The sequence below is a fragment of the Dromaius novaehollandiae genome, chromosome 3, assembly GCF_036370855.1.
Source record: "Dromaius novaehollandiae isolate bDroNov1 chromosome 3, bDroNov1.hap1, whole genome shotgun sequence".
NCBI classification, from domain to species: domain Eukaryota; kingdom Metazoa; phylum Chordata; class Aves; order Casuariiformes; family Dromaiidae; genus Dromaius; species Dromaius novaehollandiae.
Genome location: NC_088100.1, coordinates 44,371,179 through 44,385,402, shown reverse-complemented (window position 1 = coordinate 44,385,402; position 14,224 = coordinate 44,371,179). Strand labels below are relative to the sequence as shown.

The 14,224-nt window shown below is 39.0% G+C and overlaps 1 protein-coding gene across 4 annotated transcripts in view; it reads left to right on the top strand.

The window, feature by feature from the left end:
• GPR63 (G protein-coupled receptor 63) overlaps positions 1-14,224 on the top strand; it is a 29,761-nt gene that overhangs the window by 717 nt on the left and 14,820 nt on the right. The window contains exon 1 of one of the 4 annotated variants that reach the window (XM_026122128.2): positions 3,241-3,373. The exons of the other annotated variants lie outside the window; for them this stretch is intronic. The gene's annotated coding sequence lies outside the window, so the exon portion shown is untranslated. Of the gene's footprint in view, positions 1-3,240; positions 3,374-14,224 lie in introns of those variants that run through there. 4 annotated transcript variants of the gene reach the window in all.

Here is a 14,224-nt window from a genome sequence, read left to right as displayed (position 1 = left end):
TTTGTTCCCCTGCCCGGGAGCTGGCCCCGTGCTCGGGTTTTTCCCCCCTTTTTCTCTTTTTTTAGTCTTTCGGCTAAGCGGAGACTGTTGCCTCGTGCATTACCGCGGTCTGAGAGCGGCCGTGGGGCGGTGCTGCCTGCTGGGGACACGCGGGGTGGCTGCTCTGTGCCTGCCGCGCCCGGGCCCCTGGTTGTGCCCGGCTCCTGCCCGGGGGAGCCCCGGCTGCGCGGCCGCTGCGGGACTCGCTGCTGGGCAGAGCAGAAATGCCCCGCTGCCTTCGCCTTGCATGTTCAGCGTGATTTTTTTTTTTCTTCATATAACTTTATCCTTGATTTTTAAAAGATAACGCAGGCTACAAAATATTTAAGAAAGCGCCTTATAAAGATTTCCTCGTTAATCAGTAAAAACGCTGTTTGCCAAGTAAGCAGAGGATGCGCGTAAGGATGCAGGTAGTAACATACACCTTTTAAATGGGCAGAGCTAGGTATAGCTAGCAACTTATATTCATGCCCGAGAGGATTGTTAAACAAAATTGTTCGTCGTTATTGAGAAAAATGAAGCGTTAAACGGTGGCAAATGAATTTTGTATGATGCGTTTGCTGTGGGACACTTCATACGTTCTGATATTAGATCAAAGAAAGAGGCATCAGATTATAAGAAGGGACAGTTTCTGGCAGATGAAATAAAGCATTTCTAGATATCTGTAGCCAACTAAAGAGCTTTCAAAGGGCGTTCCTTAAACATAATAGCCAAGTACTATTGTGTCTCAAATGTATTTTTACTGTAACTTGTTCTTAGTTATCTGTTGTGAAAATTTATTTGCCAACGTTGCTATAGCTAAGTTTCCAGGATAAGAGAACAGATTTGTTTATAATTTTTAAAATTATTATTACTCTACAGGAGCAGATTTGGTAGTGAGTAGTAATTAGAAGAATTGTAATTTCCGAATAACTCTCACTTGAAATGTTTACTGTTGAATGATCGTGTATCAGAAACAGCTTATTATGCTATTTTACATGATTCATTTATTAGGCAGTGGCCTTATTGTCAGAGTGCACATCAAATCCATAGATTTTTTTTTTAACTGAGCAAATAAAATGAGAATGTCGATATTAGTAGATCATATGCAAGGTCTGTCCGCTCAGATGAAACAGGAAAAAGCCAAGATGAGCTCTACTCATTTCTAATTTTCTTCTGATGTATTACAAGGTATGGATAACTGTTGTGGAGTGGTGCCTGATCAAGGCTCTGCTCATATACTTCATTGCCTGTGCTACTCTCAAAATCTTCCTCCAAGAATAATAGCAGATGAAGCCTGGAGACACTGGGTCTGCTTCTCTACTAGTTAATTAAATGTACCCGAGACTGTTCTCTGGTGCTGAAGCCAGCTGGCATGGATTAGCCCTTGTCAATGCTGTTAAACTCCTCTGCCCTGCAGAACAGGTAGCTGAATACAGACTACCAGTTGGGACTGGTTCCCAGCCTGTGCTGGTACCAGACTCATGGCCAAGCGCTGTTTGGGAGAGCAGTAGCTGCCTGGGTTAGGAGCGTGCTGTGCCGGTCTGTAACAGTTTAGCAGTTTGCATGACTGAGCAAGCTGCATGGCCCAGGAATAGTTCTGGCATTGCCTGATTTGTTAGCAGAAACATGGTCTGTAAGTAACACTGTGAGTAGTCTCTTGCAACTCTGTGCTCAATCGTAGTGATCTTATTTGCCTGCATTGAGGATCTCGGACACTATAAAATGCTGCTTTTCATAGTCAGCTGCAAAGAACTGTCAGGGCTGCTATTTTTCTGTGTGTACGGATGAGTAAACGGGCTAGGTGAAGGTTTGGTGGCTTCCCCACTGGTCCATAAGGGAGGAGTAGGTGGTATCAGGGAAAGTCTTACACAACGTATTTCTGCTCATGTGGGAATGCACTTCCAGAGCAGTACAGGTCTGTAAGTAGTCCCAGTGGCTAGCGAGTTGATACTCAGTGGAAGTAAAGATCTGAAATGTGAACACATCCTCGGCCTCTGTTCTAAAGCTGTTTTGCTAATTATTTTGCTATAAGAAGCAAGTTGGGCAAATACTTTTTTTTTTTTTTAAATGCTCTGAAGAAGATTATTTACCTCTAGATGTCTGGAGAGATCACTAGACTGTAACAGTTACTAGATTAGATGTTTAAAATAAATTGGCTTGGGCCCTGGCCATGCTAGCGGAGTCTTTTTTCACAGAAATTATAAACAAAGCCTGTGTACTTGATACCATTCTGTAAATATGTGTTTTGGCTCACATTTTTGGAATATTTCACATTTTGGTTCAATAACGAAACAGCGCATCTGCAGATGTTTTATGCTTTGCTTGCTTTTTGTATATTGATACTTCTAGGTTATCTCACACAATATTCTTACAAATATATTTCAAAGCAATTCTAAAGGATATGAGAGTTGTTTTAATTGTTACAAATGAAGAAACTGAGGCAGGAGGATGTATAACTGTTTATCCAAGGAATCCCATTGGTAGGATTCAGAAGCAGAATCTTAGGCTGAAAATTGGTCTGTCAGGTCATGCTGCCTCTTACATAAAAAATAGTTTAATAGAGTGGCGTAGTTTTTCTCTGTATTTGCTGGCAGCCATTATTGTAGCCATTATTGTATTGCTAGTAGTGTAGCTGGAACTGAAGTAGGAAAACTTTAGTTACCTAATTTTCAGTTGAAGATTATGCGTAAGTACTTAACTAGACCATATCTATACGATGGGACTTGATAAATGCTTGGAAGTACTTTCCCGAACAGGCAGTATGAGCTGAGGTCTGAGCGAAGTTCTGTTCGGCTTCATTTGAATGAAACCTCATAATATACAAATCTTAACATTGAAACATTGCAACATGTACTTTAGGAGAAAGTTGAGCTATCCTTTATGTAAAAGCACTGATTCAGTAAAGTATTTACACTTGCACATAAAAGAGTATGAAGATTCCCACTGGCTTGAATGGCAATTAGAGAAATCTCTTGCTCAACTGTAAACTAATTTACCTCAATCTAGATGTATATTATACACAAGCTGTGTTTAAAAGAAAACTGTTAAAACCACATAAGCACAGAAGTGTTTGGAAATGTAAACCTTTGAAGTAGTGGTGATGCAGCCTTTGGGAGTTATGCTTTATATTATCTAGGATCTGATTTTTTTTTTTCTTTCTTCCCAGGGCAATTAGCATCTCAGATTGGGCATCCAAAATTAGTTGATGGTTATAATTATTGCATCTGTTCCTTGATTTCCCCCTTGATTTTGAATTGTGTTGAAACAAGATCTTGAACAGTTGTTCATCTTAGTGAGCACTGGCCCTTCTAAAGGAAGCTGGATGCCGTGTGGATAATTACTATTTATTCAGGTAATTAAAGACTGCATCAGAACATTTAATTAAGGTTCCATAACTGGTACTTCTCAAGTCTTGAGAGCTTGACTTTCAAACACTTAATACGGCTTTTTTAACGTAGTTTTGGGGTTTTTGAAGGCAATATTTTATCTGAGATATCTATGGTCACTTTTTATGTCCTCAGCAGAGTTAGAACCTCTAGATGTCAGTTCAAGCCATAAACACCTGAGCTAGTAGCAGTAGATCATGATTCATAAGTGGATTGACAGTGAAGGAGAATAGGATGCTTTATACTTGAATTATAAAGATGACCTATATTATCTCATAAGTTTTATGTAATATATAACTGACTTTAGCAGGAAGGTGAAACTCTGGTATCAGATTTCCATTCTGTTGTTTGCAGGGTAGTGCTGTCTGATGACTTTACTGTTCATTTCCCCACTATGTTTTACCCCTACTGCTGTGTTTCTTTTTGTCTCACAAACTTTTTCTGACCTGTTCTCCCTCTCCTTATCTTGGTCGTGGTCATCTTGCCTTAGAGACAAGAGGTCTGCCATCCAGACACTTTCAGACTGTCTTGCTGTCCAGGTGCTATTCATGTGTTTCTGCCAGATCCTTTTCCTAGCTGATTTCATATATAACATCCAGTTTCTAGTCATTTTAGTTGGCCAGTTACAATATTTTTTTATCCTAATCTACTCTGCAGCCCTTTGATTGCATAGGGCAGGTCTGTCCATGTCACCTGGCCAAGCAGATCAGGTTAAGAAAGAAAAGAAGGAACAGGCTTTCAGATCCAGTGCTCAGATTTAACAGGCCCTGAAGCAGGAAGGATTGCTGTTAAAGCATAAGCCCTATCTAGACTGAGGCTGGAGCATGGAAATACAGAATAATTTAGATTAGAAGGGACCTCAGGAGGTCATTTAGTCCAATGTTGTGCTCAGTGCAGAGCCATCTTCAAAGTTAGATGGGGTTGCTCAGGCTCATATCTGCCTGAGTTTTGAGTATCTCCGAGGATGGGATTCTGCAGCCTCTGTGAGCAACCTATTCTAGTATTTGACCACTCTTGCTATGAAATTTCTTCCTAACACCTAGTTCGAATTTCCCATATTGCAGTTTGCGTCTGTGGCTCCTCATCCTTTGCTGCATCTCCAAGAAGAATCTGGTTCTTGTATTCATTAAAAAACAGAACAAAATGTTTGCAGATGCTAAAAAATACACTTTCTGTTAGGAATATGGGAAACTTGTGCCAAGACATGAAAAAACAATCCTCTTCTAGCCAGTCATGCAGTTCTTATTCCAAAGCATGCTGGAGTTGGTTGACTTTTGTATATGGCTAAAATAAGAATCTTTTGCTAGCCTTATTCTTTGAATCAGATGAGCTATTTGAAGTTTCTCCTCTTTCTCCCACATGGTGATGCGTTATCTTTTCCAGCAGGCACCTGTGTCATTGTGTGCACTGAATGGATGCTGGTGGTTTGGGAGGTGAATGCAACTCTCCAACCTCAGCTTCTAAAAGCTAGCTATCTTGTCCTGTGATTTTTCAACTTCATTAGATGTATGAACCCCTGCATAGCAAATTTAAACCCACTGACAATAGACTTGCTTGCTGGCTACCTTTCAAGGATCTATTAGAAGTAATCTGTGGACTGTGGTAGCACTGAGGTAGCCTCAGCTAGTCATTCAGGATCTTGTACATTGAATAGAGAAAAATAAGCTTGTCCAGAAAGTGGTTTATCCCACCTGTGGCCAAATTACCTGCTCGATGTCTGTCTGCTGGATATGGAGAGAGTCTTGATGGCTTGTTTAGCCCTTCTATCCACCTTTTAGGGACAGCTAGAGTTAGACAAGGTTAATCCTAGTGAGCAGCTTTGCAGTCTTTTATTGTCATTATTCAATGTATTCGATGGTCACATGCCTTATTTGCAACCCATTCTGAATGCCTAAATATTAACTTTAATGTATGCTTTTTTTCTATGGTGACGTTCATCCCTATAATGTCTCAGTTCTTCAGGGGCATTAAATTATCTTCATTACCTCACTGTCTTGTGGAAGCTATCTCCCCATTTTAAAAAAATACTGCGATAGATACAGATTTACAGGAACGATATCTAACAAAAATAGAGCCTTTTTTTGTCAAAGACTTGAAAAGTAATTTGAAAACACATGATATTATATGTTGATTAAATTCTTTTCTTTAGTAGATAATGCTTATTCTAGCAAGCCTTTTATTATTTTATCATTTTGATTTAGAATCTTCTGCCAGTTGTCACTTTTGAAGTTTTCTCTAGGTACTTTTTCTGGAGTCTCACATGCTTTTTGTGGATGTGTTTAGAGATGCATGCATATAATGTATTCATAATATTTAGTTTCCTGTATCACTCAGCATATGCGCATGCCCTTACATATACATAAATGCAGATAATTATTTTAAATTGTATCTGATTTTGTAATGCTTCTCCTTACAACCAAGGTCACTTTAGAAGCAAAGTAAAAGTCCCCAAACCAAAATCCACACTGCACAAGATCTAGCCAGAATGTGTTGTGAAACACTGAAGGAGTAGTTTATGTGTTATGTTAACATATGTGTTATGTTTGCAGTTCCCCACTGTCAAAAAAGTGCACGTAGCATGCTGGTACCTCAGACCTTTGTATGCTTGTGTTGCATACTCTGGTAAAGTTTGTGTGTACTGGAGAGGAACTTCCTCTTTATTTTTGGAGTAAAGTCAACAGAGTAGTAATGGGGCCTCCCACCTCTTGCCTTATCTCTGATTTGAAGGGTTCATGTGTTGTTAGAGCTAAGAAATTCATGTGATCCTTCTTGCTACTGGATCTTCAGCATGTCTGCTCAGGCTCAGAGTGTGTCGTTCATGATAAGGAGGTGATATCTGAAAGACATCTGGCAGTATTTAGGACAGGCCACAAAGGCATGTTTAAAGTATTTATGATAGGGAGAGCTTATACTGTGCCTTACCAGTATTGGGAAATCTGTCTGCCATAAGAAATTCCCATTGCACTGATTATGAGGCTAGGGATGGGACTGTGCATTCGCTGACTGAAGTTAAGAGCCTTTTCCCTCCCCCTTCCCTGCATTCTGATAAGACAAAAAGGCAAGTTCAGACTGCATTCATCTTTTCTGGAAATACCAAATCAGAGCATGAAATCTCAGGTAACTGCACTTATGCTGCTAGACTACCAGATCCGAATGAAATGAAATTACGTGACTGTTTTCAAGGCCACCACAAATAGCAGACTTGATAAAGCAGCTCCTCAGTAGACTGTCAGTACAGTGGTATGGTCTGATAAGTATATCGATATATACTCTGATATATACTGACATTATCAGCAAGGTGGAAAATGTAATAGCCCGTTATATTTGCTCTGATTTCCCTACAGTTTTCACTATCCATCCCTGTTCCTGGGCATATATCTGTTTGAATAAAGGACCAGATTCTTCCTTTCTTGATATCAATGAATGAATCACAAATTAGGCTTTGGCTCAGGGAGGATCATTTGCTTAGGTAGTGGTCCACGATTTCTCGCTTCTAAAATGAGAAAGAAGAGTGATCTCAGTTCTGCTCTGGTGTTTCGCACAGTGAGGATGACAGCATCCTGACTCCAGGGCAGGGGGCCTGCTGAATCACTGCTGGTGTATGCCAGTGTCAGCTGGTGACAGCCCAATTTCTGAAGTTGTCTGAAACTACTGGTGAAATGCTTCTGTTCAGCGTTACACATCTGTTATATAGAAACATACTGAACTACTGTATTGTCTGAACTAGCTGCTCAAGACAATATAGATACAGACAGCTACAGATATATCGAGATGTGGAGTTCATATACAGTATTGCTGAGAAGCAAAGATAACTAAAACAGGTATTTGAAATGGTTTAGATGAATTCGCTTTCCAGAAATGACTGTTTCTGTCCGACTGCTGACCAAGCTTAGATGATTACCTCAGGGTTGTGCTGAAGTTAGGTAAGATCAGTCTCAGCCCTAGTATTGTCACAGGAAAGAAGTGTGGTGAAAGAAAAAAGCAAAAGCTAATATGGAGACAGAGTTCCTTAAGATCTGAAGTTGGGGCTGCATATAGATCGGTATTTACTGAAGTTGCAAGACGTTGCCCAAAGGCCTACCTAGTGTACTGTTCAGTGAGTCTGTGGACTGTGACAGGACTGGGTCCTAAGCACTGCAAAGAGCCTGTCTTCTGAGAACTTAGGTCACTCAGGAATTTTTGAACATATAAATGATTTTAAAACAATATTTGTGAATTTGACCCTTTCCTTCCCTCAACTGGGAAAAAAGACATGAACTGATGTTGCTTCTGTCTGACATAGTCAGCCTGGTTCCTTCTTTCTTGGAACCAACCAACACTGAAACATCTAGGAAATGTTTGCTGTAGTCAACAGTCATGTAGGATCACACTTATATTTTTGAGAAAACTCTTCCAGCCAGTTAGATTCCTCATAAGAAGAGCCCATCTGACTTGCCTCATCTGTAATACTGCTGTCTTGTTTGAGAGAGGCATCAGGGTCTAGAATAAGTACTACTGTATTAATTACTTTCTTGGGGAACGCTAGCCAATGAATAGCAGTGAGAAACTGCTTGTCCGACACTGGACTCCTCACCTGAGGAGACTCCTGATTTATGAAAGGTCAGATCTCCCTTCAGTTGCTGTCAGTAAATCAGGCACTGTGGGCTTGCATGCTGCTTTGCCGGATATGCAGGTAAAGCTACACAACCTTATCCCTGAAACGGTTCACTGCATTGGCAAAATCTCTTCATCGGTTCACTGTTGATGGGTCTTTATGAGATGGAGTCAGTGAAGTTTCCCTCTGTGTACTTAACTGATTAACTTACCTGTTAGGTTAGAACTGGATTTCCTTTGGATTGCTTGGTGCTGCCAAACTCTTGCAAAACAGTATGTGTGTGAGGTGGATTCTGCTGTTTTAAGTTTCTTGGTAGAAGATGGCCGGGTGTTATTCACAGTCTCATTTTTTCTTAATGCAGCATTGCAGAACTGCTGGTTATGAACCTCATGGTGCCCAGGTATATACTGCAGTGTGTCTCCTTAGTGTTCCAAGCTTTTCATACTTGTTCTCTAGTCTCTGAATTGGACAATTTTTGGATCATGTCTTGGATCTCATATTGAAAGCTTTTGGGGTGCCTGCATGTAACAAATTCCTTCATAAAGTTGTGGAAGGAATACTGTGATAGACTGTTGCATTGAGTCTGGCTGGGGATGAGCTGCATCTGTACAGGATAAAAAGTATTTTGTGGGCTAGTATGAGACTGTGGAATGAACTGTCTAAGGAACATCACAAAACTGAGCAGCATTTTCTGCTTCTAATATAAGATACACAGACTTTGACATAGTCCTCTCTGACATAAATGCTACAAATGTATAACTTATATCAAAGCAAACCTATGGACAACAAAGGAAAACAGAACTAACTCTGCTCCCAAAAGAGTCTAGTTGAAATGGGGTGCTCTACTAAATATGCTTTTCCCACAGCAAAGAGCATTAAGGGGTGGGTGACATCAGTTGCACTGCTGAGCACACTATGAAAGTGGTGGGAAGTGTACACTTATTGTTCTGCATAGGGTCTTAACAATGTTTAAATGCTGCTACTGGGGACTGGATTTTTTTTTAATGCATGTGGATGATATTTATAGTTCTAGGTGCAAAAGCCCGAAGGGTAAGTATTTTAAGACAGATGGCTGTACTTTGTAGTGTGATTAACTTGTATAGGGTTTTATTGCTTGCCCTTAGTACCATTGCATCCCAAACATTTCAAATTACTTCTCTAAGAATAGTATTAAGAGAACAAGTTGACCTTGTGCAATTCTGAGGGCTCTTTTACTTGAGCATGGTGGAACAAAAATGAGAGAAATATTTTTATTTCTGAAACTTGTTTTGGAAGATAAGCAAGATCTCTCCCTCTCAGAACAAGGGACTTCAAAAGCTTGGATTAGGACTGTAATGACAAGAAAGAGATGCTATTGTAACACCTAGAAGTTTAAAGACTGTGTGAACTACTTAGTCAAACGAGAGCATGGAGAATTTGTGTGCGTGTGTGCTTTAAGAATGTCATTGCCTTTTAAGATTCATTAATATGCTCACTAATCGTGATGACTGTACACTGTTTAAAATATAAATGTTTTTGAGCCTATTTCCGGTATGCAGGAGGATATGGTTTAGGAATTTAGCTTTCTGCAGCCAGATGGATTATATTGTTGCTAAGGAACCAGACTATAAATGAAGTGGCAGCTGAGTGTCCCTAGAACATCAGACTGCTTGAAGCTGGTATTTTAAACTCATTTAGGTGGGTAGATAAATTGATGATGTGATGAGAAATTAATTTCCTGTATTTTACACTTTAATTTTCATTGCTGTATTAGTATTTACCTGGTGTGTGGGTCACTGAACAAAAATTTATTATTAAAATTATAAAATGGAAAAAAACAGTACAGTAAAACAGATCCTAAAATAATCTTTAAAACTACTGATCAGTGAATAGATAATGGTGTAGTAAAGATCTGGCAGTAATATGGTCCTATGAAAAACATCTGGGACTAGGAAGTAAACAGATTATTCTGAATCTGTGGGAAAGTGTAGAGCTACTATTGACCTGATGAAGTAGTACATTTTGAAATTCACGCATAAGCTGTTTAATGTAAATATTAAGTGGCTCAGAGCAAGCCAACTGAATTGCATTTTTTATAGCTGGCCTGCCCCAAAAAGAGACCTTGGCATCTTTTTCTAAGGGTTTTGTTGAAAATTCATTAAGTCTCCAAATCAGGGTCACTGATTGATACAATGATATATTTTTTTCTTCCCACAAAAGTGGAGCAAGCATAACTGATCCATTCCAGCTAAGCACATTACTACAGAGGTAAAATCTTTACTTAAGTAAGCTGAGTCCAGAGGAGGGGCAGAAACCACTGCCATCAATAAGGCAGACTGACTACACAAGGAGAAGACAGGAGCAATAGCCCGAAATAGCCACAAATTTGAGGCTTTTAGAAGGGAGATAGATAGGACGTGGGTCCCTTCCCCCAAGATCTCCAGCTTAAAAGGTGCAGCAATTTAACAACCTTGTGCTTATTTCACACTGCTTGCTTTACTCCTGAGTGGCTCGTGTTCCTGCAGCTAGCCCAAATCCCATCTTTGCAAGCTTGATGGGCTTAGAAACTCTGAAATACTGGAGAAGCTTAATGGTATCCACTTTCTCAGCTTTGTGAGATTACGGTTTAAGATAAAAGTAGTGACTAGACTACCTGGATACAATATATTTAGAATTGCACCCACTTGCAAAAAAACTCTTAATCCAGAGAAAGGCAGTATGAAAGCTTAAAAGAAGAGCCAGCTCTGCCATATTGAGGTTATATCCTGTGCATACATGGGTGTAAATTTCAGCACCTGAGCAAGTGGTTATAACTTTATTCAGACATGTTGTTCATGGGGTGTATCTACTCAAAATGAGACTGCCATACACCAAATATGCAAGTGCTTAACAAGCTATGGTTGCCTATGAAGAAAAGAAATAAAGAATGGCTGAGAGGAGAACAGGTAATGATTGAATCTGTAGAGCTTCAGGAACTTGTATTAGCTACTTCTGCCACAAAGAGGAGACCTGAAAAGGTCCTTATAAGACTCAAAAAACCTGAGAACTTGCCTAGCACAGCTAGTGTGAGCTAAATAGGAAACAGAAGGCTGAGGAAGGATTTAAAGTATGTACAGGTGATTGGTAGAATTCCCATCCTGTGTTTTCTGAATTGAAATGAAATTGTTTCCGGTAAAACACATTCTGGAAAATGAGTCAGTGTACCAGCAGTTGTAAACCTCTTCAAAATGCAGTGTTTAAACTGTTATTCAGAGTGCAGTGGGGCATGCAGTCTCCAGTCTTTTCAGCCAGGTAGGCCACAGAGGTCATTGTGGAGATGGCTTTAGTGCACTGTAACCTTTCCCTCCATGCTTGTCATATGACTGGATTTATTGCACTGTCAGGAGCATATCTGGATCAGGACCTGCCACCGTCTTACCACTTGAAAGGGTAGCCAGGAGCAGACTACAGCTGTCAAAGCATATAAATCGTGACTTTTCCTCTTAATTGCCCCTTTCCTGAGGGACTTTTGGAGTGAGCCAGATGAATGGTTCTGGTGGCTGCTTGCTGCCGTATTTCCTGAAAGCTTTTTTCCCATCTGCTGATGAACTGTGCGCCCGTTGTGTGGTAGAAGGAGCTGTAGCATCCATGAGAAAGCTAGCAAAAAAGAGCAGGCAGTGGACCAGGTGAACTCTTGTTCCAAAATGCCCTTAGGAAATGTCGGGGACAGTAGGAAGAAGACAGCAAGCCAGACAAAACTGTTCCGGAGAGTAAATTGTGGCTCTTGGACTGTTGTTTGAACCTGGATGAGAAATATTTTGAGGGAACTCCTAACAAATGTACTATGTACTGTAGCAAGTTATGCTGGAGCAAGCCATGTTAAAGTGAAACTTTTCTGTGTCAATGAAATGATGTATAAACAACATTTTTGGTGCTGATTGGAGAGATTTTTGTAGAAATATGGCAAATCAAATAAAAATTTAAGTGGAAAAAAATAACACTTATTTGATAGGCAACAACTTCTATAGATGTTATTTTCAACTAGCTCTGTGAGTACTGAGGAGCTGTTCACATTTAGAGTGGGAAAGTGTTTTTGATAGAAATAGAGAAAATAATTAGAAGATAAACCAGCTGACAAAGATTAGACAGAAATACTTACTTTAAATTAGTCCCAGAGAGAGGCAGAAAATAGACATTTTTATTAAATAGTCATGATACCTCCTATAGCATCCTGGTACAGAATCCTTTAAAATAACCTGCAGACCTTCCTCAGCAGTTTAAAATCTTTTTCTTTTTTTTCCTGAAATATAGGAATAATATCACTGCTGATTTTGTATCAGATGTATGTATCCTTTTTGATGTCTTTTACTGACTAATGTTGATTAACAATATTTTAGGGGTTATAAAGAGATTTGTAGAGAGCACAGAGACAGGGGCTTTCATTCACTAGTCTCTTATGATGTTGTTACCCTTGTTCTTTTAAAGATTTTGTCCATAACAAAGTTGTATCTGACTTTTATATGACTGTGTGTTTCAGTGTTTTAAAAAATCAGTACAAATCTCTTAGCCTGAATTTTTTAGCATTTGCTGAGTAGTCACAATTAAATTAGAAATTCTGTGTTATATTTATTATTCTACTTAGAATTGTCCTGGCTGCAAGATAAGTTCTATACAGTATTTTCTCAGGTTCAGATTCATATTGAACTTAAACCCAAATAAACTTCTCTGTAATTGAAGAGACACTTTAGTATTATTTGCAAAATGAATTAATTGAGCATACTTGAAAAATTTTCAGTTGAGTAGGGAAATACGATCTTGAGCTACCAAAGTGGAAGACAATGTGAATTAATGTGCAACTCCTTCATGCTGATGTAGTGCATCTTTTTCTAGTTCTTTTGATTAGTTATTTAAAAAAGTAGTGTGAAAAATCTTGCAATTTTATTACTGAAAGAGCTTTCCAGTGGAAACGAGCCTTTCTTAAATGTGAGGTTTGTGAACTGAGAACTGCTATAACTCTAACCATGTGAAAAGTCAGTTTAGGATTACTGTTTGCTTAACAATTCCTAGGGAACATGAAACCACTGAGTGCTGCAAAATCACTTCGGCCAACTACAAAGATAACTGTAAGGGGGAATCATAAGGTACTGACAAGTAATGTTACCACAAATGTTATCCAGTGGAATCTTGAGTATATTCCACTTCTGTAAACATAAGTAAGACACATCGATGTGCAGCATATTGTGATATTAGATTTTTGGACTGAAAAGTGAATGGAGGATTCCTTCAATCGATAAACAGATATGTTTGCTTAAAATGAAGTTATAAGTAAATTTCTTAGAAAAAATGAAAGCAATGAGGTCTCCTGTGTTCCATTACAACAAAACAGTGTATTTTGAAATCACAAGATCATTTGATTTGAATATTTTTGGCTTGTTAATTTCATCTAATATTTTATCTGTTCATGATGCATGGAACATTTCCAGACTCTGCCAGTCATGTCTATACAGAAATTGTTTGTGCCTGTATTGCATAGGGTCTGTATGTCTGTAGTATGCCATCTTACCTTGAGTGTTGTCCAAATGGAAACTCTCAATTTAAATTTTTTATATCTGTAGTATGAACAGAGCTGATTGATTTCTAACTAGGATTATTGCTCAGAGGTAAATTTGCTGTCTTGAAAGTGTTACTCCAATTGACTGACGTGAGACCAAAATTGTTCTGAAGCTGTTATAGCAATTAGATGGCATGCCTTAAACAATTAAACAATGAATTATTTAGTCTCTGTTTCTATATTATGATAAATAAGTTAATATTATAATATGCAGCTGATTTAATAGACTAATTTAGACTATCACAGCAAATTATAGGACAAATCTGGATAAAATTCAAGGGAACACAAACAACTATTAGAGTATTTTGTTGCATTAAGCATAATTGTTTTAGTTTTCAGTTAAACAGAGGTACCAATAAATATGGAAAATATGAAGATGCACGCACACACACGCAAGCTTAATCTATATTTTAGTTCTCAGCTCAATCTTATCCTAACAGACTTTGAGTACTCTCAGAGCACAGTGCTGCAAGGGAGCATTCTTCTGTTACTGAAATACAGTCACCTCATTTAACTTGCCAGCAACGCCTCTTCTCTGTGAGCCAAATGCCAATGGCTCCTGTGTTCCTAAAAAGCAAGATCTGTAACATCTGCTTTGCAGCAGCAGAACTTGGCTGCAGCATGAGCTGAATCTGTATGGGAAGAACATAGCTG